Source organism: Dermacentor variabilis, chromosome 11, assembly GCF_050947875.1.
Source record: "Dermacentor variabilis isolate Ectoservices chromosome 11, ASM5094787v1, whole genome shotgun sequence".
Taxonomy (NCBI): domain Eukaryota; kingdom Metazoa; phylum Arthropoda; class Arachnida; order Ixodida; family Ixodidae; genus Dermacentor; species Dermacentor variabilis.
This window is the reverse complement of record NC_134578.1, coordinates 23,611,127-23,638,213: the sequence shown is the minus strand read 5'-3', so window position 1 is coordinate 23,638,213 and position 27,087 is coordinate 23,611,127. Positions and strand designations below refer to the sequence as shown.

Sequence of the window (27,087 nt, the reverse complement as noted above, 5' to 3'; positions counted from 1 at the left end):
CTACACGGACGTCAATGCGCCGACTACGCATCACTGGTCGTGTAAAGCTTTAACCTTTGGTAAGAATGTGTCTTGCATGATAGTGCAACTGATCACGGTGTACCACGGTGACCACAAAGCTATGGTCACTGTGGTAACGAAAGAGACAAAATAATGGCAATAACTACGGTGTTACGTGCTTGTGTCTTTATTCAATCAAGATAACAATAACCATGTAAATGAATATAGCTCTCAATATACTCCTTTCACTACAGCTTCGCTGGTTATCCTTCTTCACGGAGTGGAAGGCGAATAATATTTTTTTTCTGAGTTGCAAAATAGTGCGGTAGAGCTGGATAGCTTCGGACTAATTTGGACCAGCTGGGGCTCTTTAGCGTGCTCCAAAACCGGCACACGACCCTTCGGACAGCCCATTCCCACCGGAATAGAGCTGTCGTGGAAGGGACTCGATGCCACGACCTTCTGACCTGACAGTAGAATGTTGCAGTCAGTGAGCCGATGCTGGGTGGATTATCCCAGAGAAATGACAAACTATACGTGCAAACGGTATGATGTGTGAATGGCTGGACCGAGTTTCCTTAATTGAAAGTTTTCTTTCGGCCTGCGCATAGGATCATTGTCATCCTCATTGTCAACTGCATCGGCCTATTTATATTTAACTACAGGGCAAAGGCCTCGCAAGTAGTTATCGATGAACATAGATCTGAAACAAACACGTTGGCTGTGTTCATACTTTAGAATAAATAACCCGGCTGATTTCCCTAAGTAACGCTCCTCTGACGCTTGTTTTACATGTTAGCTTTGCAATAGCATCCTCAGAGTAGAACAAATAAATGGTCCCGCTGTCCTGAGATTTACACTGAAAATAGGGCCTTTAAGAATACTCGGCAAATGAGCTCCAATGTACCTTTCGTTTTTCTCTGTGGAGAAAAGTGTCTCTACAACTATGCAAAAACGTCAGAAAGGACCAAAAGGAGATATCGGTTCATTTCTTTCGTGTCCAGTTCCCCAGCACAGGGCCCACACTTGCGGATTATCCTTCTCACTAGGAACCTCGCGGGTATTATTCCACTGCTTCCTTGCGTTCGGAGAGCGCTGCCAGCATGTATCGCTTTCTGTATTATTTAGTCACTGTTTGTTTCACGGCCGTGCGGCAGGAAATGCTCTCACTTCATGACCTCTATACTCATGGCAACAATTATTTGATAATTATCTTGTAATAAAGAACGAAAAAAGTATTGACAGCAGTGGCAGTAGCTTTGTCTTACGGAATGTAACAGAACAAATTACCGGGTGTTTACCATGTCTTAATGAGCACTAGTGAATAATTGAATTGAATTGAAAGTTAATAAGTTTTACGCTCTGCCCACATGGAATTCGTCTCTTCCGAAGAAATTTTCTATAATTTCTGCACGAAATGCATCAAAACATGTACAGCTATGAGTCTCCCAAGTGACCGTTTTACCAGAGAAGATATACAATAACATCCTAGACAATGCTGAAGGGAAGAGAGAGAGAGAGAGAGCAAACGATAAAGGAAAGATAGGGAGGTTAACCAGGACTGAGCCTGGTTGGCTACCCTACACTGGGGAAAGGGAAAAGGGGACGGAAAGATTAAAAGAAGAAAAGAAAGTCTACTGGTTATATCGTTCGGTCACTCAGTCCAGATCACAGACGCTGATTCAATCCAGTAGCCTTCAAATATCGCAACAGAGCTTTTGTGGCCTTTCGTAGCTGCGATATGCGAGGCCATGGTCCCAAGATCTTCTTCAAAGTGAACGGTGTTCTATCTAGCTGATTGAGAGCTGTGCAGAGGTCATGTCTTTCGTTTTGAAAAGATGGGCAGTAGCACATTAGATGTTCTATAGTTTCCTCGGCACCGCAGGCATTACAGTCGGCGCTATCAGTCATTCCAATCAAAAACGTATATGCATTGGTGAATGCGACGCCCAAGCGTAATTTTGACATGGTCGTAAAGGAGCTCGCGGTTGGGTTTGCTGCTGTTCCTTGTTCTCAGTGTGAGGACATCAACGCTACGGTAAAGATTATATCAAAAGAAATGTAGTGTCCCACAGAGGTGAGAGCGTCACTTTGGCGCTGTAGGATGCTCGAAAGTGATAAACAAATAAAGAAAAACAGAAACAGCACATACTGGCAGCCTCGAGCATCCTTGGCAACGCATAACGCGTAATGGAGGCACCAGATGTCAAAACTGTTCTGGTTAAAATTGTAATTGTAATAATAAGGATTGTTACGCTACTCCTACGCATGCTGATCTCAACGAAGGCACCTCGTCATTGCAGTTGTCATATTTCCAGGCTTAATTTATTACATCTAATATCAACTGATCATATCGTATTGACCGCAAATAAAGACGAGGACAGCGTCAACTGATCTGTGTTATGAGACAGAGAGTGAGAGAGAGAGAGAGATCGCCCTTATTGCTAACCGGCTCTTTGCTCGATGCCTTAGTAGGGAACTCCGGGGTGATGTAGTCCAATGTAAGCTCGTTATCGAGCACCTATCAAAGTACGCGGCTACTTCCGCATCCCGCTCAATTGAAATGAAATTGAAATGAAGTTGAAATGCTGTAACCGCAGCTGAGAATGGAAACAATGGCAGCGCACTCACCAGTAAACTACCATAACCACTGAGCCACTGTGGTGGGTTGATCAGGACTTCTAGTTGTCAGCCATTGACGCACAGATGCAACCGACGCGAGATGGCATCTACCTGGCCCTCATCCAGCTGTGAGGATTCCGTTCGATGATCCGATAGTGAATTTAGTTACCTAATGTGGGTTAATTTTCGTTCGAAGAGAAAATGAATTGTGTATCGTACGAAGTTCGCTGCACTGGAGAATTTTCTTGGAACTTAGCTTTCTTTAAAAATTAAGCCTATGTAGTGGTTTGAGGAGGACTAAGACAAATAAATATGTTTGGCCTACGTGATTACACTGGCTATTAGGGAAGTATATTGACAAGAAGTTCAATAGCTGACTTCTCTTGCAAAAAAAAAATGAAGCAAAGAAATATACATCTGGATCTCGACACTAGGTGAATCAGCGGCCCACTAGAATTGCCATAACTACTCTTGTACAGGAATCTTTCACTGTGCCCCTCTCGGCTGCTAAACCAGATCCTTCAGGTTATGTCAACGCCCGTTGCCTGAGCGTCTGCGCTTACGCCAGAAGGCACATGTCGTGTGGACTACGAGTATGACATGCTTCCCAAACTGTCAGCGTTGGGACAGGCGCGTGCAGAACCTGAGAACGTAATCCCTACCGCGTACGATTGATGGTGGTGGCAGGATCACGGGGTCACTGGAGCACCTCCGCTTTGGGTGCCCCTGTGATTTGCATAATCCGGGGCCTCTCGAGTCCCCCAGCCGACACGGGCACCCAAAACAAAACAAAGAGGACACATCTCAAAAATACAGAAACAACGCCCACCTTCTTCCGCCACCCATTTTATTATAAAACATTGTCTCTTGTTTCTGATTACTCCGGACTGTCCACCGGGCGGAAGCATCTCGGAACTTGTCAGAGAGTATACCAAGCCAGTCGCGCGGTCAGTTAATACTCCTCGCGTATTCGCGGTCACGGGACCAAAAAGGCGCCGCCCTTAAGCCTGCCGTTCTCGTACGTCGGCTACAGAGATTTGACCTTTTCGGATGCGCCAGAGCAAAGGATTTGCGCGGGTTGGTTGCGCAACCGGAAGATGCAGATCTTGCGTAGTTTTACAGCCCTGCAGCTTTTAGTAGGTCAAGTTAAGCCGGCTTAGAGGAGCCACCTGCGCGGTATTCCAAATTCGCGATCTCCTTATCCCTCAGACAAGCGTGTCAGCACCTTCATGCGGCGCAGGGTATGTTGAACGGAATAGGCGGGTCGAGAAGTGACAACCCATACAAAAGCAAACTATGCACCCGTGCACAAATTTTCTGACACGCGGGCGGTGTACTGGCACCAAGAGAAGGCATAAGGGACCACGTGAGTATTTAGAACGCATCGAGCCTACCTTCCCCCCAGGTTTTTCTTTTCTTTGGGCGGGTGGGTTTTGTAGCTATGCATTGATGTTGATGTTTGATGCTTATTTCTTTCAAACCAAAGGGGAAGCCACGGGAGCCAAGGCCTGACTGGGCATTGGCTCCCTATTACAGACAGCAATACCCACCATCCCGTGCTTATATAACAACAAAATACGTGTATAAATGAAATACACTATTTGATATAAAATAACAGAAGATACACTGGTTATGTACTCAGAAAACAACCATGACGAGTCATTGATGCAATAACGCAATATACATAGAAAAACTTAAAAAAAAACTTGTCCGACACCACGTACAATAATATACTACATCGAGTACAACTATACAGGGTATTCATTCAAATATTTCTTGATGTTTTTTGAAACACCTTTGCTGAAGTCGAGAATTCCACATCTAGTGAAGTTTGATTGACGATAAAGGGTGCTTGAAAGGTTAATGTCTGTTCTAAGTAAGTCGAGCGACGACTGCGTGTCGTTGTTCTCGGAGCGCAAGGGTTCCAGAGGGCATGGAGCAGCTGCTACAAAAGGGGCCGAAGTATGCTGTTCAGCACAAAAAAAAATCCGCCCAAGAGCTGGTTGGCCTAGACAGAGACATGTCTGCTAAGGCCAATCAGATACGTCACAGATGTTTGCTGGATGGCGTCGAATGTGTGTCGAAATGCAAAGAGCAGGATCCGGACAGTCGCAGGTATCAGAGACTGAACAATGTTGTGCCGTTCTTTTTTTAAGAATTACAGTTTGAAATTAGTGCAGGCTGACAAGGAGGATGAATTCGTTGTTTTGCCTGAAGGAACTTTTAACGGGAAAGCTCGTATAGCTGTAAACAAAAAAATTTCCTGGCCGTTATAACAGAGCGCTGTGTACGTGAAGTCAAAGTTTGCTAAGAAGTGAGACTCCCTGTGCTTTCCAGGACTATAGAAAAATGCAAAGGTAACGCACCTAATGGTCCTTTTCTCGGCCAAAACACGCAAGGTCAGCGAACCTTTCCGGACTATCGTTAGGGAAGTTGAATCCCGGCAAGTTAATGTAAGCAAGTTCCTAACAAGTAAGCTCAAGAGCGTTGCAGTCAGTGGTCGTCCCTTGCGTGCCAAGAGATCAAGTGACGCAGATGAATGTATTCGCAGTACCCAGAAGATTAGGCATGCCTTCTCGGTGGATGTAGAAGATCTGTTTTTTTTCAGCTTCCGCACTACACGCTTCTGGCCTCGGTAAAATTGCATTTAGGAGAACGGTGACACTTCATTCGTGAATAACACCGGAGTATTCGTCGAGAATTTTTTTGTAGCTTTTAGAATTTTATCTTAATTTGACTTTTATTATCTTTCACGAGAAGCCCTATCTTCCGAGTCTGAGAATATGTATGCGGTCCTATGTCGCGCCTGTTCACTGCGTTAATTTTTAGCAAGTGTAGACAGGGCTCAAGATAGCATTGTTAAAGGACAGAGATGGTTTAAGCAATTTTATATATGTTGATGATTTTTAATCCTTTTAGACAAACAAAGGGGCTTATAACTCCAGAGAATACTTTCGATTATATTATACAGGGTGACCTGACATCCCCTGATAGTATTTTAAATTCTTCTGAAGTTAGTGATTTTACAGAACGGGGTGTATTTACAGCTCGCGAAAGTATTCAAAGATCATGGCCAAGGCGTGAACTTCACAGCGGGGATACCGGAAGAGGATTCTCTACAATTCTTAGACCTGAAGCTAATCAGAAACGACGGGCACTTTTGAAGGTTTCACCGTTCTCCTGCAAATAAGGGACGGTTGCCGTTTGATTCCGCCCATTATGAGATTGTTAAGAGAGGCGTTGCTTCACTTTGTCTGGAATCTGCACTGATGAAGTCACGCCCGCGCCAGATGCACATTAGCTTTAATAATGACATAGGCTGATTCTTGTCTGCAGGCTTCCCTTTGCAGGTTGTAAATGGGCTGCCCATGCGCTTTTGCAGGAGCTAAAACCTGAAACACAAATGGATAGCGCTGCTTGGGAACTTTCAAAGACCAAGAAACAAGCTGTGCCCTATACCTATAAGCTCTCTCACAAGCTAAATAAGGTCTCGACAAGACCTGGAGTGCCACTGTTTGTTTTTTCGGTTCCAGAGAAACTCGACAAACTCTGCCCGCGCACATGCAATGGCTGAAAACGTGGATGCCACCGAAAGAAAAAAAGAAAACATGAAACGACCTTAGCAAAATGCCCCGTGGGAGTGCTGCACTCTCTTTCACTTTCCTGCGGAAACGTGTGAGTCGGGCAAACAGAGAGATGTTTGTCTGACCAGTTAAGAGAGCGTGCACAAAAAAATAAGGGAAAATCAAGACAAGAATGTGCGGCTCGTTGCGCATGTTGCATCACGTGGTGGTGGGCCCCGGTTTTCTGACCCGCAGGTTCTCGTAAGAAATTCAAGACAAACAGCACGCGTAGTATTAGAACATTTCGTACAGTGAAGCTTTGTTAGCCCTTAGGTCATCGCAATTTTTAGTGTCCGTCCGTGTGTGAGTGAGTGAAAACTTTATTCTAAATGTCCGGCGATTTGCGCGGGGTGGGGCCATGAGGGCCCCAGCCTAGGTGACTGCCTCGAGTCCTTGGACTCATGCCTCCTAAGCAAGCAAAAATGCAATGGCTCATCCCCTTCGTAATACACAGGCTATAGGAGCACTCAGCAAAGTGAAACGAACAGTGCACGACTTTATTGAAATCACCCATACAACACATAGAATATCATACGTCTCAATAAAGAACAAGCTCACAACAGGCGTCCGAACCATCAGCAAAGCATTGCATACCCCTTCAGCAGTTGTAGTGGCGGTGTTGCAACAGCTTTGTTGGACCTCCGCTTTCGCCGGGATAGCGAGTCACTTTTTCTTCGAAAACAATAAGGATCAGTGCGTAAACAAACCATCCACATCTTGGTTTCAGGCATAACCATTTCTTGATGCAAGGCTTTAAAACTGTGTCTTTGGCCTATTTTTGATACGCTTGGACTTGATGTTGGTCACTGTGCATATGTCCCCTTGTGTAAATACGACTTCAAATCGCTGAATAAACAGTTGGTAGTGAGCTCTTTGTGGGGAGGGGGGGGGGTTCTATTTGTATGTGCGTGTGGCTGTGTGCTGGAATGCGCGAGTGCCAAAATTGCGCCTGACTATTTAGATATCATGTGGTTTGCGCCTGTAATGTACCCTGCCCTTGATCTGCCAGTTTATGTCAACGTGGCTGTTTCTTCAGCTTCACAAGCCGAATCTGATGCCGGCACTTGAAGCCCACGCGTTCATGAAAAGTATCCCACAAAACCGCACTATCTCTGAGATATCGCTGTCATGTACTTAAAAATGTTTACCAGCGAATGATAATAAGGGTGGTACTAGAACACTCGCGTTATTCTTGTACTTGCAAATAAAGAGCTCTAAGATTTACCAGAGACACCTCGAGTGAAACTGAGCCATTCTTGCTACTCCTAAAGATGCAGATTTTACGTGTACACGCAGTAGCATGACACCTAAAGCCATTGTTTCAAATTGCTTTATCTCGTAAGTTTTAGTATGATCAATGCAAACATTATGAATACCTTTACTTCAGACCTTATGCTGGTATCATTTAGAGAAATTTATCAATAAGTAAGGCTACTTATGAAACTAAAATGTACACTTTAGGAAATGGCATTTTTAATATAGTCTATAAACCTGTCCGTTGTCCGTGAGTTCAGTCTGCAAGTACAACCTCAAACAAAATTGTAGAGAGTTCAGGAACGGTTACTTAACTTTACAAAGCCCTACTGCCATTCCCTAAGAAAATAAAGACTATAACTTTCCCAGCTTTATTTATGTTTACGTAGAATACATTCACCCAAAAAACAATGAAATGTTATGTAAAACTAGTTAATACACTCAATAACTAGTAGTTGGTTAGCTTAACTATCCACTACTGAAAACCTGCACTTTCATGTAAATAATGATACTACTGGCTTTCCAGTGATTTTCCCACCTCTAAATTAGAATCCTGAGGTGTCAACTTTGCTTAGAAACATTGTTACTTCTGGGTTCGTGACGTAAAGATCCCAGTCACCATGTTCACGAGTGCTTGCGGGGGCATAGCACCTTCAATGTAAAGAATGTGCTCTGGCGCGTTATATGCCTTTTAGCTTATAAATTCATTTGCGAGAGTACGGGAGTGGCTTCCTCCGCAATCCGAATCCAACCGTTCAATAGCCAAGTACTGTTGGGACTATAATATATGCATCTTCATAGTTCTAACCCGTTTCGTATTAGGATAACTAACTGCAGAGCTGCCCTCTTGCTCAACGAAGTATGAAGTTTGGCGCTAATTCCGAAAGAGAAAAAGAACGTTAAAACATGTGGGTCACTTCTTTGCCCCACAAATCCCAGAGTGAGCAGGCGGGACCACCTTTAACACGTCGCGCAATTCGTGCTTCCGTCCGGAAGCTTATCGTCCCGAAATATGACAGATGCATGTTTTGAAATCGCCTCACCAGGCCTTTCCGATCATCCTCCGGCGCCATTTCAATGCTTGTACATCGTGTATACACTAAAGAATCCCCCAGCAGCAGAAACGGGCTTACTGTAGCGGTTCAGGGCTGGTTAGTGAAACAGAAAAAAAACTTGCTTCTGATAGTCAGGTCGGTTGAGCAGGCCCGGACAGCTCTTTTCACAACGATCGCCATCCTGTTTATATATATATATATATATATATATATATATATATATATATATATATATATATATATATATATATATATATATATATATATATATATATATATATATGTATATATATATATCACGTTATGAATGCCGGAAATATGGGTCATGCAGATTTGAAGCGCTCGCGTGCTAACCTCACACTTATAGCGAATCGTCTAACGTCCGAATGACCGACTGCCCAATAAGGCCCGCTGGCTTCCGGTTTCTTTTTTTTTCAATGGATGCCCGATTATTGACGATAATAGTGCAGCCGGAGCTTCTGAATTCGGAGCAGCGTCGTATTCGGTCAGTGCTCATTGACATGCCTGTATTTACTTAGATGCTTTTTTTTTTCTTTTGGCAGCATTCAGTCAAGAAGGGCTTAGTACATTTTCCCCCTTTATATGTTCCAAGGGATGTAGCACACAATAAATGTGACCTGTATGCCATCTTTGTAGGCGAAGATAAGCGTTATGGCATTAATCTCGTGCAATGCGCTTTGTGACGAACGTCAGTTGAAATGCGTTCTGCACGCCCTAGTTGGGTGTCGCGTTTGGTAGATAATATTTAGCAGGAGAAACGACATCGACGCAATAAACAAACAGGTTGTCTTGTCTTCCACGCGGCATAGCGATCCAACCGCTCCAGACAGATATTCGGAGCATCCCTGCTCACATGGATCAAGTATAAGAGAACACGGATCACTTTACCCTATCGAGACCGACTAGATACTTTCCACAGGTGAGCTGAGAAGTCCCCAGTAATTTTTTTGAAGATACTCACTTTCTTGATGGCAATAAATTGTACAGCTCCTGAAATACTGTCATAATTGACAAGACTTCAATTGAGAAGTTGTTGATGGTACAAGTGGTTGCGTAATCACGAGCTATTTCTTATTGTTTGCGGGTTTCCTCTTGCAGCTGAAAAAATGCAGGCTAATTACTTCTCGCGGGAACCATTCTAGTTCTTAGTTCCTAGTGACTAGTCTTTATTACTTTCTGTAACTTCTTAAATGACATCTTGTCGCTTCGGATAGTAACACACAAGCTGTATAAATCGCTGCGGTTAAATTACTGTCATAATACATGTTATTGGTGACTTATCAACGCAATCGTGGACAACATGCACTTGATCTTGCTTGCGTAAAATTAGCTATATTTTGTTTAAAACTCTGTTTGTGTTAACTGCGACCGCCTGTATAGCGTTATGTTTCTACGGACAATGGTGGTTTCATTGGCTAATGCGCTTATTCACTCCGAAAAGTACTGACATATAAAATATTCTGTTCAAAATATATTCTGCGAATCTCTGAGATGTGCTGAAAGTTTTATCGAAAAATATTGACAACTGCTAAAGCTATAGTCATACCGCTAACAAAAATGCCAGATATCCCAACGATATAAACCCGAAGCATCAGCGCAATATTGACTGTTAATGTAGTTCAAAACTTAGAGCGTGAAAAATTTCAAGATTACTATTAACAGTATGGGCTTAACACGGCACGTATCAGAAATAAGAAAACGGGTGGACTATGGCGTCCTGCTGTGAAATATGAAGTTACAGGTTTGATTCCCGCCCTCGCCGGCCTCATTTTACTGGGGGCGATATTAAAATACGCTGGTGTACTTGTATCTAGTTTCACGTTAAAGAACACATTGGGGTCCGAATTATTCCGAAGCACCCCACTAAACGGTATTTCTCACAGACTACGCGTTTCTTTAATATCGTAAAATCAATTCAGCCAACACACACACACACGCGCGCACGCACGCACGCGCGCACACACACACGCACGCACCGCACACACACACACACACACACACGCACGCACCGCGCACACACACACACACACACACACGCACGCACCGCGCACACACACACACACACACACACACACACACACACACACACACACACACACACACACACACACACACACACACACACACACACACACCGCACACGCACCGCACACGCACCACACACGCACCACACACACCCACACCCACACCCACCCACCCACCCACCCACACACCCACACCCACACCCACACCCACACACACACACACACACACACACACACACACACACACACACACACACACTACAACTAGGGCCACTAGTTTAGTGTCCGCTAGGGCCGTCACAGGAAAGGAACAAATGGTGAACGTTGTTACACGTATTTCTGCGTGTTCAATAAATCAACCAATCAATCAGATTGATCAGATTAATTACAAAGAGGTAATGCAAAATGTTTCATTGTCACGCCCTTAATTTACGCGAATTTAACAATTCGAAAATGCCGGAAAATCTAAGGGCACACAGAAATTGCCTGGAAGAGTTGCAAAACAGTACTAACAAACGAAAACTGATGTTGCCTGCTGGTAGTGGTGGCTTTACTCCGAAGGAGCATTCGATTTGGTTTCAGGCATCGTTCGGACGAGAAAACAGGAATAAAGAACATGTGCGATTAAATCCCACAAAGAAGACAACAAACTGCACTGCTTCCAAAAGAAGCGGAACAAAAAGCTAGACCTAAACTATGACAGTGCAAAAGAATGTGGATTGTGGGTTCTAGGCATGGCAGTCACTCGTATTCCTATGACGAGAAGATATTAATGAACTATGAACTCTTATTCATGTGCCTAGATTGCGTATTTCTATGACGAGAAGACATTAATAAGAAGTCATACGTGTGGAACACCAGTAGCTGTGCTACCACGTAGAAGGCTAATTTGGCATTTGGACCCGGAACAGCGTACTAAATTCTGTTACCGCTAGCCCCAACAGCAAATTCCTTCGAATTAAATTTTCGGATTGAAAAAAAGTGAAAATTACAATGAAATTGCAGAGGAGCTCTTGTGGCCGTAGGGAGCAGTGAGGCACGAACTCGAAATCGCAAAGTTTAGCAGCCACAAGTATTCCCAAACTAGAGCTCGAAGTGCACAAATTTGGGCCGACAATCAGCACGGTTTAGAAGACACTATAACGCGGCAAGAACAAAAGATGGGTCACCACTTTCGCGATACATTTCCTTCTAGTACTTCGGAGTGACCGGATTGCAATTCCGAAGAAAGCGGCATGCGATCACAACGTGTTAAGACGTGGGTCGAACGGACCGGGGCAGTGAATTATGGCGCAAAATGTTCGATGCATAACAACACGCGCTGTAGTGAAAGTGACGGATGAGTCTTCGTACTGATGGCTGGTCTGCGCGTGGCCCACATTGCGCGCCTGCAACCTGCGGGCGGATGCATGGCTTGTGGTCTTGCAGCCGTATGTAACCGGCCTGCCTTTGTGTTCTCGCATTCTCACACGCCTATAGGCGTGGTGCCAAGAATGCTCACACAATGGAGGGTTCCTGCTCGAGCGGTGAGTGCGGAAAAGCTGCTGATCGCTAATGAAATCCAATGAAGACCACCGCCTTTCAGAAGACCTACACTGGAGATCCTGGTTAGAAAGTCTGGTCATGCGTGTGTCTGAGATTTTTTTTTTACTATGCCATCGCCAGTATCTGCATCCCCGGAAGACAATAATGTAGCACACGATGGTTGCATACTGAATCAGCGATCATACAGTCTATGTCACTTCTTTGTGATCACAAATGTCTTTTTCTTTATTATACGTGTGTTTAAGAGAAGTTGGAGTCATAAATGATGCTTGATACTTGTTCTCAGTCAGAGAAAGCATGCATTTTAAATGCGCGCTGACTGAATCAAACAAAAAAGGCAGACGATAAAATAAATGTAGCGCACAGTGAAGGAACATTTCGCAACGTCTGCTCTTGGAGACAAGCCAGGAAGAACCGCAGAGTTTTGTAAAGCACAGTCACAAACTCAATCAACAGCAGAATTTAAAAAAAGAAGAAAGAGAAAGAAACAAATCGTAATGAAACATTACTTCTGGGGAAGAAGAACCAACAAACCGACAAAGCAGGATTGTGCATTCATTTGACTTCATGATATTCTGTGAAATATAGTGAACAATTCCAACTGTTGTGGCAAAGCTGGCTACTCAGACGCTGCAAACATTTCCTAATACACCCACACAAATGGGTACGCGATTCATCCGTTCCTTCATTCATTTATTCAACATTTCTATCCATTGTTGCCAGACATGTATGAAGCCTTGGAGCATAGAGATTTTAGAATGCAATGACCCAACAATGACCCGGTTGGCCCAAAGCACACACCCTGAGGATGGTGCAAGGCTCGTGCGTTGTGGCTGCAGGACGATACACAGTAAAAAAAAGTTTTGCGCCCATAAGAGTGTTGATTTGTCCCACAGTTAGCACACTTATTATTCATGCTGCGAAGACACTTTTCACGTAGGAGGACGCAGTTGAAAACTGTTCACTTATTCTGACCACCTGGTCACCGCGGAAATAGCAGACACAAGAATTTGGCAGCGATGAGAGTTTACATCCAACAGCTTTCCTCAAGAGCGTCCCCTGTTTACTCATGGGGTTACTTTGTCTCCAGCATGCGTTTTTTTTTTGCTTAAGAACGACAATGCCTAGTAGATGCACTGTCAACGTTCCACTCAATCGCTCGGTGGTGGAGCCAAGCCAGCGTTATGCCTGCCGCTCCTGACATGAGCATTGCGAACACGCACACTTAAGCACACTTTAGTCGGTAAGCCCAACAATTGCAAACAAGAGACGCAAAACCGCAGTGGTGCTGCGTTTCACCGGGAGGTGAGCCCGATAGAGTCCGCTTCATAGCTCAAGTATTCTTTACTCTTCTAATGGAAATGCTAGGCTAACTGGAAAAATAAAAGCGCGTCGTTCCAAGCTAAACTAATTTATTTGGCTGAGTATTGATACCAATCTCCCCCATATAATTTGTCCAGACGTTCAGGTTTCATTGTAAAAGCAGTAACACAAAGACAGCTACGTAAAGGGAAGATGGTCGTTTTGGACACGCCGGGCAGATTCAGGTAATTCGTTACGGGCATATTTTTCCGCGTTGTCCGCTACAGCAGGGGTGTTACAAGCTTGAAAAAAATGCCGATAACAAATTTTCAAAAGAAAGTGGCAGTAAGCTGACCAGCGTCATGTATGGCTGGCTCATATGTGCTAATTGTGTTTGTGTGGAACAGCTCCATACATATTTTTCTCAGGTTTTCACCTGCTATAGTGTCCCTGCTGAGCTGCTGTGAGTATTCTCTGGCACGGCTGCTCGAGGGAAAAAAACGCACTGTGCGTTTCGAATGATCGGCCGTGGATTAGATCACTGCCCCAGGAGTTTAAGCGCAACGATAAGCGATGCTATTACAGTGAAGTTTTTGCCCTTCAGGAGAAACTAGAAATTTTTTGTCACTTTCACCCGTTGTTCTTGTCGAAGGAAAGCAAAGACAGTTGCAGCTTGATCTTGCATTACAATTAACGCTTCACGATTCAGCACTAGAACTAACCATTACAAATTACGGAATGTCGCAGCACCGAAGGACAGAGGCGTGCTATTATACCCCGCTGTTGGGGGAATATTTGGTGACACTGATTCGAACAATAGCACAGAGAATTATAATTTCATGGACCAAGTTCTACCTACATCTACCGCTCTAATGGCAGTGAAATTATTAATTTCTGGTGCCATTGATGGATTTCCTCTGTTTTTGCTTCTGAGTGAGTAATCACACAACGAGAAAGCGTTGTGTATCGTTCTGCGGTATGGAGAAAATACCGCGAGATGATAGTTCCAGTTTTAATACTTCCGTTAATGTCTCAGGCTTTGCGGTGTTCGGCAAACTGTAGCATGCGTTTACAGAAAATACCAAATTGTTTATTAAGAAAGTTTGACGCGTCCGTAGCCATATTGCTGCCACAATTATGCCATACCAACAACGTGAACGTTTTCGCGATGAGGTGGACGCAAGATGACGATTTATTGGCATCATTTTAAAACACCGGTGCGAGCAATAGTCACATAGCCTTCTTGAGCTAACCAAGTAATCCATAGATATGTACCCGTATAATATTTTGCCCAAGTCTCCTGAATCTTTTCATCTCTCCTAAAACTTGTTTGATATACAACATGTGCCTTTAAAGGATCCGGTATTTTCTATATCATCTCTACTTTTGTTTTCCAACATTACTCTTCATGTATCTTGCTTATCTCACCTGATTACCGGTTGGCGCTTCCATCCATTTCAAATCTACGCACTTCTGGAAAGTTGACGTTTTCTATGGGTCTCGCTCGGAGTATGCCGTCGCATTTCATTGGGGTCTGACGAGGTTTCCCCGGAATTTTTGCTGCAGCAGGCACGTCCCTGATCCTGTTGCACATATTTTTTCCGGTATGTTTCTGTCCTTTGGCAACCAGCGTGAGCCTCCATAGCAAGGCACTTCCCCTTGTGTTGTAATATGGATATTCCCTTCTAATTTCTTTCTTTCCATTCTTGTAAATGTCCATGGTTTCCTATGTTATTCTTTGTAACCAATTCACTTTCTCTGTTTCTCTCACATTATTCTTAATGACTCCTGGTTGTCCATCTACACTTTCAATTATCCTGTACCTGATTGCCAACTATCTGAACACCTTTTTCCATTCTGTGTCCACCATCTTGCGGTACAGATATTTGCGAACTTTAGCCGCCCATTTTTTATTTTAATCCATGTTCCTGAGTCTTTTTACAAAACTAATTTCACTCTGTGCTTCTCTAGCTTCGAAAGAGTTCCAGCCCGTCTACCCCCTGCATTACCTTATTTGTGGTTTTACCGGGGCCCACAAGGCCAATCAGCGTACCAATCTTTAGACAACTTCCAATACCCACAAGATGTGTGATTTTAAGATGAAGAAGTTGTCTGATCGCCGGATATGAAAGCGCCTTCTGTAATCCTCCCTGCTTAGTAGTTAATGTCAGAGCAGGCTGCGATTGGACTTGCCATTCAGCGGCTCTCAAGGCTCCTGAAAGCAAAGGAATTGAACGTCAAAAACCAAGTGTCACTTCATTTCGAGATTTCCGAGTGCTTGGAGAAACAATCCACCCCGCCTACAACCACGGCCCTATGTTGTACGTATTTAGGTTTCTCAAGAGTACGAAATAGAACCTCCCATTAAGACTCCTCTTCGAATCCCGACATTAAGTAAGTTGAAGGCTTCCAAATGACATACTTGCATAGACGCAGGAAGGTAACACGGACATGCGCCATCACGGAAAGAAACGTCTACTAATGCCCTGCTTATTATTGCAGCATGAAGTTCAACAAACGTACTGGTGTCTGCTTTGTTCATTACCACTGAAACCAGTTTGACAACCTGTTGTTATTGTACGCCAAAAATACTTGGAAGGCGCTGTTAAGGCATGTTGACGAGGCTCGCCTGCCTCTACCACCGACGAGCAAACAGGCATCTTGGGTGGCCCAGAATATCCTGAATGTCCAAGCGTAGTTCCTTTTTGCCATTCTACAAATGGAAACCACTCGTACAAATCATGGTGTGCTTACGACGTAGTTGTCCTTGAAAAGAGAGGAAGCGGCATAATAACGAGTGGTTTCGTAATTGGCACGCCACTATGATGGATGACAACTAGTTTTTCGCCAATAAGGCTTGCGCATTGTTAGTGCATTTAGGTGACGCAGGTGACTTCTCCTAATTTACTTGATGAATGTGAACAAAATAATAGTTAGTCTATTCTATCATTACTCCGTGATCGAGAAAGTCAATTTTCACAGTGCTAAATTCTTTCGCACTGAAACAAGAGGCACAGATAACAGGAACTTGCAGACTTTAACCGGTTCTTTATTTACTAGAAATCAGAAAAACATGTTAATGTATCCCTCTTATCCTGACTCATCGAATCAATCAATTATTGAATTAATCAGTCAGTAAGCCACACAGTCTGAATGCACTTGTCGAACAATCTGACAATGAAATCTTTCGGTTAGTATTTAATACATAACTCCTCCAGTTAGCATATACACATTTTGGGTGGGGTGCCAATGGTCTATTCCAGGGAAAAGAAAATCCACCAGCGAGCTGGAATCGCACGAACCAGCGTGTCGTCGCAAACAGTCGAACATTAGTGCCATTTGCAAGCAACAAATGTGTCGTGCTTGTAAAGGTTTACTTGTTTGGGATTTCTACAGCACTACCTCAGCAACCTTATAAGACACGGCGACTTGGGCTAATTTGAATCTATATTAACTCTACATATTTAGTTAACGTCTATGCTACCACGATACATAGCGAAATTATGACCATGAGATGCAAGCCCACACTGTTTGGCCGTTATCTGTGGTAAATTGCGATGATTGCCAAATAATCGGGAAAATGTCAGTCGCGAACCACTTCATATTAGCCAGTTGTTTTACAACTATGCTTCTTTTTTTCAATGAATTGCTTGCCTATCGGCTGTCCAAAGCCTATATCTCTTCTGGCTGCTGTTCTCGAGGAAAACCAAGAACATCGGAAGGATGATGCCTTCACATACCTTATTCTGTTTGCAGCAGTGATAAATGAAACAAAAATTTCGAGTTTTCATTTGTTAGAACGACGATATGATTGGGAGGCACGCTGCAGAGGGGGCATCGGGATTGCATTTGACCATTTTGAGGTTCACTGACGTGCCCATAGCTTTAAGTACACGTGCAACTTTGCATGCCACCTCCATCGAAATGCGGCCGCCCCGGCGGGGATCGAACCCCGCACGTGGAGCCCAGGAGTGCAACACCATAAAAACATGGCTACCGCGGCTGGTGTTGGAGTGAACGTTGGGGTGTAAAAAATTAAGCGTTCCGTTTTCATGTCAGCTCTACTTCGTGGATAAGTCGTCAACAAAATCCCACCCTTCCCTCTTTTGTCATTTAATTATCCAAATTTAAGACCTTTCTTGTCTGACATTTAGACTTCCCTCATTCTACATATAATCATACACTTATTGCCCTTCGAAATTCTGGCTGGGGAAGGGTTAGTTACGCATGTCGCTTCACAGAAAGTCGTAGTTGCCGTGACGAAAACAAGCTCACTTATCTAAGCGCTGCTTCCAGCTAAATCCTTTGTCTGAGTAATACGTGGATCACCCTTATAAAATCTTATAGATCACCCTCTTATCTGAGTTTTTTTTTCACGTGAGGAAGTACTGCTACTAATGCGACACAAAAACGAATATGTACTTATATAAGTTAGGTTTAAAATAATGAAGAGGTACAACTCTTTCGCCTTGACGTTTAATATTGCGCTTCCTACTGTATATCGTTTTCTTTTTGTTCCAGTTCCCTTTTCTCGCCACTTGAATATGTCCGTCCGTGCATAACTATTTTGAAGACGGGCCGTTATGCAAAGACATCTTACAAAACCGCTTCCAGCGAACGTAACCTGACTACAAGTGAACAAAGGCGCTTTGCCTTCACTTGTGTAAGCAAGGGTACTCTGGTGGAGCTTCTCTCCAGGAAATGGTGATCTCGACCGAAACTTTGCTCAAAAGCAAAACAATTGGAACGATTCATACATAACGGCAGGCAGCGCACCCTTCCTTGGGTATTGTTTGGTTAGGAACGCGACTAAGAGCCACAGCCCACAGTCAGATGAAAGTACGTCTGCTGGAATTGGATAGCGGTGCTTGAGCTTTGACGTGTAAGGAATAAAGCAGACGTGGGCGCATATTGCCGCGCGCATTCAGTTGGGAACTGACTTGCTGAGGGAGAAATGCGGAATTTACGTAACACGTCATTTGTTTACGATAAGGTCAAGTTCGTGCACTTTTTGTTGTACGGCAGTACCAATGTCACCTTCATACGTAGTCTTTGCTTCGCGCAAGAAGATTGAAAATAACCAAAGCCGAAACGATGCTGGAACACTTCACTGTGGATTGCGTGATTTGTTTATTTGATTGATTGATTGATTGATTGATTGATTGATTGATTGATTGATTGATTGATTGATTGATTGATTGATTGGAATATGTGAATTGGAGTTGTTGTGCCTTATCGTCCGGTCACATCCTCAAGAAGCAATCATTCAATAAATGAAGATTAATAAGGCTGCTGATGCAAAGCCACCCTGCCAATAAAACACACTTCACAAACTTGGTTGCACAGCCAGCAGAAAAAGAAGGAAAACATCGCAATAACACTGCTCGTTATGCTACTCGTAAGGTAAGGCATGCGTCAGTAAGTTTTTTCGAAGTATAATAGAACGTGCGCAAAAAAAAAATATTTGCATCGCAATAGTTTAAGTATACTAATCTATCCTAGCCTTTGTAACTGAAGCGTGGAAGAATGTCATTTTTATGCATAGTCCAAAATATAAATGCGTGACATGGCAATCGACGTAGTCGTGGCTTGCCATCATAATTATTGCGTCACAATAAAACTGCATAAAATATCAAATGTACTGATTTCGGATTGACCTGCGCTAAACCACATCGCCACTTTTTTTTTAAAAATGACTATGAGAAAAATTACTGCGTTACCACCCTATACATGTTCACGACTTCTTGGCGCTCTTTGGCCATTACTCTCCCTTGTGCCAAAAAACCATGTACATCATCATCGCCATCATACTCATCCGATACCAAATACAAGTAGATATACACACTCACCGCACGCCACGCGTCCACATACATGTCTACGGCCAGCCGCCCTATAACACTAAGAAAACAGAGGCGTTGGTAATTCCAGCCACCTGCAGTAACTCGGCATCACGTTTTAACACTAGTCTCAAGAGCGATCAGTTTGGCCCTGGCATTACAGGAGGACGAGAAAGATTCGGCGAATGGAGACACAAACCTTCAGAGGCGCACGAACAGCATCCCGAGCACTACGGGTCACCTTTAAAACTACTGATAATTGTTCACTGACCCTCCGATGCGTATAGAGGAGTATAAACAGGGTCCATTATGAAAGTAATGCGCATGATTTTATTATGACGCGACTATCCATGGAAGCGCCGAAAAACCAGTCGGGAAATATGACGAGGGTTCTGCCAGCCGGTCGCCAGTTTAATCCGAGCAGTGTGAGTGGATAACACGGTACAAATGCGCAAGCTCTGCCCGAAGCTTATGCCGAAAGTGTTGACGGAACATCAGAAACAAATTCGAGTTTTGCGCTGTCAAGATTCGTTGGATTTGATTCAAAATGATCAGAACTCTATCGTAACCGGAGATGAATCTTGGATGTCACAGTACGACGCAGGATCGCAATGGCAGAGCGAGTGGCCCACAAAATCACCCCCCCCCCCCCAAGAAGGCGCGAATTAGCAAGTGTCGCATAAAAACGATGCTCATTGTCTTCTTTGACCCCCGAGGAATCGTCCATTTTGAGTTTGTACCGCAGGGAGAAACTGTCAGCTCAGCCTTTTACATGGAGGGGCTCAAGAGATTGAAACGCCGGGTCGTGCGCGTGAGGGCTGAGATCACAGACACGGACAAGCACCACCATGACAATGCCACCAGCCACACGTCCTTCATCGTTGCCAACTTCCTGGCCCGGAACAACACCCCGGTGGTCTCCCATCCCCCTTACACTCCCGACTTGGCTCCGTGCGACTTTTTTTTGTTTCCCCCGATTGAAGAGAGCGCTGAAAGGAAAGCATTGGCAGGCCATGGAAAACATCCAAAAGCGTGTTACAGCGTTCGTCAGAGACATTCCCGTCGAGGACTTTCAGGTTGCCTTCCAGGCGCGGCAGACACGTCTCCGCAAGTGTTTCGATGCAGGAGGAGAGTATTTGGAAGAATTCTAATCGTTTGTACAGGTCCGGTCAATAAGTCTATATTTTCCAGAAAATGCGCAATAATTTAATAAAGGACCCTCTATATGGCTAGTCAAGCTTGGTACGCGACTGAATAACTGTCAATACATCATCGTCGCTGTTTGGCGGGATCCTATCACCAGTGGCTGGGCAGTTTATGACACTTCGTACAGAGAATCTGACCAATTTTACTACTTCGAATCTGATGATGCGGTTTAACGTCCCAAAATGAACGCAGTAACTGAGAAGGAAGCCATAGTAGAGTCCGGCGGATTCTGTTTTGTCAATCTGTGTTTTCTTTAGGTGCATAAAATTCGGCACAAGGGCAGTTTTTCTTTGCGTTGTTGTTTCTCTCTTTCCTTCTTTCAATTTATTTAATTATGGGGTTTTACGTGCCAAGACCACTTTCTGATTATGAGGCACGCTGTAGTGGGGGACTCTGGGAATTTCGACCACCCGGGGTTCTTTAACGTGCACCTAAATCTAAGTACACGGGTGTTTTCGCATGTCGCCCCCATCGAAATGCGGCCGCCGTGGCGGGGATTCGATCCCGCGACCTCGTGCTTAGCAGCCCAGCACCATAGCCACTAAGCAGCCACGGCGGTGTTTTCTTTGCTTTGTGCTCCAGCCACGGTTGCACGGCAACTGCCACTAATGCAGCAATTCGGTAGGGACCGGATATATAATCGTTCGAGTGCCGGACATCTTGTTGCACGTTGAATAAGGAAAGCTGTCGAAAAGATTTTTCGAAGACCCCCCCCCCCCGCCAATTGGTAGGAAAGAGAGCTTACCTTCCTATAAATTGCGATGTCTCTCACGGAACGTACAAAGTAGTGATTCAATGTATCACTCACGACCAGATGCAAGTTCACTGTCCTGATAATGACCATGTTAACTTAGCCAAATGTAGACGCAGTGTTACAAGTCACACATGCATCTACTTTTTGCACCGTTTCTAAATGCGGCCATTGCCATACGGTCATTCTACATCCAGTATTACAAGTAACACTCCATTTACGTCTGCTCAAGGTCATATTGCCATTACGGCACAAGTATTACAAACGATGTGTTGCGAGTAAAAGCGCTTATCTGCTTCTAACACTGTGTCTATATGTGGTCTTGGTCATGTGTTTATTAAATAACCACCAGCACAAATAGAATCTAGTCTACAGATGGTCATGCTCATGCAGTAATCAGATAACCATCATTAAAAGTAAGTTCTCGTCTAATTTTAACACTGTGTTCACATATGACGGTGCTATGGTCGTACGACCATTGTCCAAGCGACAGTGTACTGCGTACAAGTAGACTCTCGTCAACTTTTAACACACCCAGCAAAAGAAGAATCTTGTCTACAGATGACCATGTTCTTACAGTAATCAGATAACCATAATTACAAGTAAGTTTTCGTCTAGTTTTAACACTGCGTTTACATATGACGGTGCTGTGGTCATACGAACATTGTCCAGCCCCGACAGTAAACTGCATGCAAGTAGAATACAAGTAGACTTTAAGTAGAATACAAGTAGACTTTCGTCAACTTTTAACCCACAGCGGCGTTGGTGGACAAAAGCAAAAATAAATAGAACAAAGAAAAAGCATATGTTTCTCCCCAACGCACCCATTTTCGTAAGTGCGACAGCAAAGAGCGGCCAGCAATGTAAAATAATTATCGGTCTCCGCCGGTCGGGTGGAGGGATCGAAACAGTCACGTGTACTGCGGCGGTGAAACTCGGCTTTCTTCTGCGGATATCGTGACGCCGCGGAGAACACATTGCACCACGTTGCACGTTTCTGTGTTTTTGCACCCTCGACAAGGTGCTCAAAGTTTTTTGACGCCCCGGTCACGCCCTCCGTCTGCACCTTCAAAGACGAGCCGGCACTCTTGTCTCCTAAGCCTACACCTGCAACGTTAATTAAATTTTTCTCCCCTCCCGGCTCCCTCTTTTTTGTTTTTACTTTGTTTTCAAGACTCCGTAGATGTTTCCACACCGTTCTTCCCAGTCTCCGTTCTCGAGAGGCGCGCAGGAGTGTCTGCTTCTTCACGCAAGTCTGAAAGCGGGTTCGTGATTGGAAGATGCGTCTGTTTCAAACTGACCGATATCCGATCCAGACCACCCTAGACCTTCTTTTTTTATTATTCGACGTCTTCTCTACGTTCCCTTGTCGGTTATTTTTTATTTCTCTTCTGCATGCTTTCTTATATCGTTGCTTTAACGTGCGTGCAGCGATAAGGTTCTCTAAATTTTATGCGAAACCGGTCGGGATGCGCGGCTCCAACACGCCATGTCTCTTACGTCTACGTTTAGATGGTTTGGCTTTCAGCGCCTACGCATTTTTTTTTTATAAATACAGCAGGCCTCTGCGATCTGCGAGATTCGACATCCAAGTCACAAGCAAAGCTGTCGCATTTTCTCAGTTGTAATAGGAATATCCCTTCTTTTTTACAGGAACTCGTAAATGAACCCGCATCCTGGACGTCGTCCACATACGAATTATAAGGAGGCCTTCATTTGTGCAACATTTAAATTTTACAACGTATTTTTTTCTCCCGGGACACCAGGAAATTGGAGGTAGATCTATTTCAAAACCCCTTACAGACGCCACATTAAGTAAGTTTACTATAGGCCACACAGTATGAATACTGCCAGCTCATCACGTGTAACCTGACCTCCCATTTCCAACCCACTGAATCTTGCTAAGATGTTTGATTCTCCCAGAACACCGCGAAAAGATGCGTCTAACGGTTTGTAACATACACGACCTATAAACAGCAACCAGGAGACGCATTGACTTCTACAGCGAGGTTTTCTACCAAGCCACTTCGTGATATCGAAATACACACTGTTTGTTGTAATGGAACGGTTATTAGGTACAGAAACAAACCATTTCGCAAGTGTGCTGCAGTGATAAATTTGACCTTTAGCTAAGTACATATATAGACTATATATGCAAGCACACTGAAGCTTGTTGAATTACTTATTCATCCACGATATGCACGCATTATATGGCACTAAAATTGTACGTCAGTGGTGTTTTTTGCCATCAGTCTTCATAGAATGGTCTCGTGCAAAATAAGAATTATTTTCTGCAGAAAATAAAGACAGCAGGGTGAGTAAAGCATACATAAAGGTTGGCCACATGATTCAGGATACCAGTTACAGCTGTTTTCTTTAGTGTGCTCTTCTGGCTCCAGTTTGATAAGGAGAAAAAAACTGGGCCCTTAATCACAATAACGCACTTACACCAGAACTGTACGTAACCGCAGGTTGGGGTTATTATGTAAACGTAGTCCACTTAGTGGACGGTCGATTTCAGCCGCCGCCGATTAACTGGAGCTGTACCAGCTACAAAGAGACTTACTGGGGCCGCCTGTCTCCCCTCTCGGCTATATCTGCACCCGATTAGCGGTGGCCGAAATGGACACTTACGAAGTGGACTCTAGGGGGACGCTTACAGAATATCCCCCCTCCCCTCACCCAGATATCAGCCAGTCATGATTTTGGACACATCATTAGCAAAAGCCACCTGGCCAATAGAAAGGAGCACTTGGGAAACAAAGACTCTAAATTGAGTGTGGTGCAATACAAGCAAATTTACCACGATTCACCCAGTGTTAGTGTGAACCAATGAGAAGAAAGTGCTGCCACCAAGCGCCGGGCGGGTGAGGCGCTGCCCCGTTCACTGACACAGTGACTGTAAACGGCGTTACTGTAAAGGCCACCGCTGCTCCCTTGCGCCGGCGCAAGACAAGCAAGACAAGGAAGCGTCCGCGTATCCCGCTGCGATCCGGATACCTTCGGTCGGTTGAAGTCCTGTGGGTCGCCAGGACGCGCCTTCTCTGTGGCAGCGTTGCTCGGAATTCGCCGCGCTGCTGCTTCTCCTTCTTCGGGCCGCTGATGGTGAAACCCGATATACGCTGACGTCGCTCGCCTTCGCTAAAGATTTGCTGCTGTACTGCTGGTCGCTCTCCGTCACTTTTGTCCTTGGATAAACGCGTTTTCTGTGCGTTTGTGTACTCGCTGCTTTCTCTTCTTTGTTGGTTGATCGCTTTCTTCTAAGTTTATGCACTACTCTTGAGACCACAGAGAGCATACCGGAGAATCGGGCTGGTGGATGCATATCTTGGAGATGGCCAGTCTTTCCAGCTCACTTCTGAAATTTTTTCACGTTCATTTTTTGGCTGTGCTCGCGGTCGCGCGTTTCGTTCTGTATGAAGTGGCTTAGGGTGAGTCGGTAATTCATATTTGAACTTGCACGCTGTGCAAGTAAGAGATGCAAAAGAGATGTGCGCAAGAAGCGGCGCCGTGTTTTCTGCCCGTTTATTTTTCTGCTTCTATGTTCCATAGGCAAGTTTCAATATGCATTTCACCCTTTCTTGGTATGATTTTTACAATCACTTTTCTTTTGCTTCATTGTTGTCGTCGTTGTCGTGTTCTTCGTTGTCGCTGTATGCTCTGTAATTATTGTTATTGTTGCAATGAGAAAAATATCGGCGGATCCGACGCATATTTGGCCATATTGAATAAGAGAAGCTTTATTCGATGTGTATAATTAAAATTCGTTACTTAACTTCTCCTTGGTTTCTATGCACCTCAATGTTCCAGGCTCGATGCCCTCTCTGGTCCCATTTTGTTTTCTCAACATTTTTTCCCCATACTCCACTGCTTGCGCGGCCGAATTCGTCACCATTTTTTATTATTGCTGTTGTCTATCTCTTCACTTCTTGTCTCTTCTGCTTGTCTGTTTGGGCACATACTCATTCGGAAGGACTGGCCAACACGGTTCACATATAGCCAATGAAACACGGAGGAAACAAATTTGATGCTACACAGACAGTATGCTTGTTGGGCACCATGCAATTTGGACGCTTACGGCGTTTAGAAGTGGCATCATGAAATTATAGCAATGATCAAAGCACAAGAAGAAACTGCACGTGCGCAGCCGCATAATTTCTTCCGGAAAAGTTATATCATGTCTCGCGCTTCCGGAACAACGCATGAGCAAACAGCGTGTTTGTAAATAGACATGACACGCGCGTGATAACGTTGTCACGCGTGTCGGCACAAGTTGACAAAGCAAAGGCCTAATTGAAGCGCTGCCTGCTGACTGAGCAAAATTACTTGACAAATGAGAACATAGTCAAACAACAACAACAAGAACAACAACAACAACAACAACTACGAAGCAACCATATAGCCGTGTTCTTCCACGCGGTTGCACCAAGGTGTCCTCAAGTCGCTTTCTGTGCGAACTGATAAGTATCTCCAAGTCATAAAATAAGCTTCCTATATTATTTATCACTTTAGTCTCTGGTAGCGCCACTTCGCGACATGACTTCTCGCGTCTAGCGTGTTTTATATGCCGCATGACGTTTTGAACGTGCACCTGTTTAAAGTGCGCTGTAAAAGACGAACGCTGAGTGCTTATTACCAAGTGAAATTTGCCACTTCGCCTTTAAATATCTTTAGAAGTACATCAAACCAAGGCGGGTGCTCACAAATTTCCAGCAACTTGGCCAGTATCGTTAATCTTTCAGAGCTTTGCGGTTACGCAGATGCCCCAGATATTTTCCACATATGAAAACCCCCGGAAGACACACTATAACGAAGCGCACCTCTACGGGTTCATGAAAGTACAAGAAGACATTTTAAGTCTCCCCCTGCCGCTCGTAAGACACTGTCTTCGAAGTGTTTTTTTGGTCTGAAAGCTTTCAGCACGTGGGTCGAATGAGGAAGAACACCACGGACCCGGACACATTACCCATCTTCTCGCTGCTTTTACAAGTAGCCGCATCCTTAATAAACGTCCAGCACGCAGCTTCCTAGCCGCCAGTGTTTCGCGGCTTCTTCACAAAACGAATTCGGTGCCTCCGAAGTTTGCAGGCGACAGGGACTGAAGGAGGACGCCTAGAACAAAACAACAAAAGAAGCGAACGTGAAACTTTCACCAACCTCTGAATCACTGTTCTTCGCAGAGTCGGTGCATACGCATGCCCGTGAACAGGGTTGTAGGTGTATCTGCGTGCGTCGGCTGGTGAGGGACGCAGCCTTGGCTCGGATGCAAATGACCACCGCGCGAGTCAGGTCGCCTCGCCTGCCGGAGAGGGGTCGATGGCCGCCTTACGCACGCTTCAGCAGCGCCTTGGCGTCGCCCCAAGGCGGGTCGGCTGTGGGGCTGCGGTCTCGGTAGCCACGGTGGTTGGAAGCACTCGCCAAGCTAGCTCGAGGGAACGCTTTGTCGACATACGTACCTACCTTGACTGACGGAAGTGTTGAATGAAAAGCTATGCTATTAAAGCAGCATCTAGAATCTGACATGTCCAGGCAGACATGAAAAAAAGAAAAAGGACATGCGCAGGAACCAGTGTATGCGCTTTCTTTTTCCTTTTTCGTGTGGGCGTGAATGTGTCACATAAAAATGCGCTGCATCAATAGCATGGCTGACCAACTAGCCCACCAGTAAAAGCCATACATTTTGCTACCGCTCTGCGCCTTTGCACCGTTTTTGTGTATATCTCAATGTGGTCAAGGCGTTTATGTAACACAGGAAGACAACGGAGAAGAAAAGCCCGCAGTTTAACTAAACATGCGAGAAATTCCGTCTCGCACAGTAGTGATACTGCGCAAAATATATTTTCGGGT

The 27,087-nt window shown here is 44.6% G+C and overlaps 1 long non-coding RNA gene across 1 annotated transcript in view; it reads right to left on the bottom strand.

The window, feature by feature from the left end:
• Window positions 1-26,492, bottom strand: part of LOC142564989 (uncharacterized) — a 301,795-nt gene extending 275,303 nt beyond the window's left edge. Inside the window, exon 1 of the long non-coding RNA XR_012824726.1 lies at window positions 26,398-26,492. This is a non-coding gene — a long non-coding RNA (uncharacterized LOC142564989). The remainder of the gene's footprint in view (window positions 1-26,397) is intronic.
• Between the last annotated feature and the right edge of the window lie 595 nt (window positions 26,493-27,087).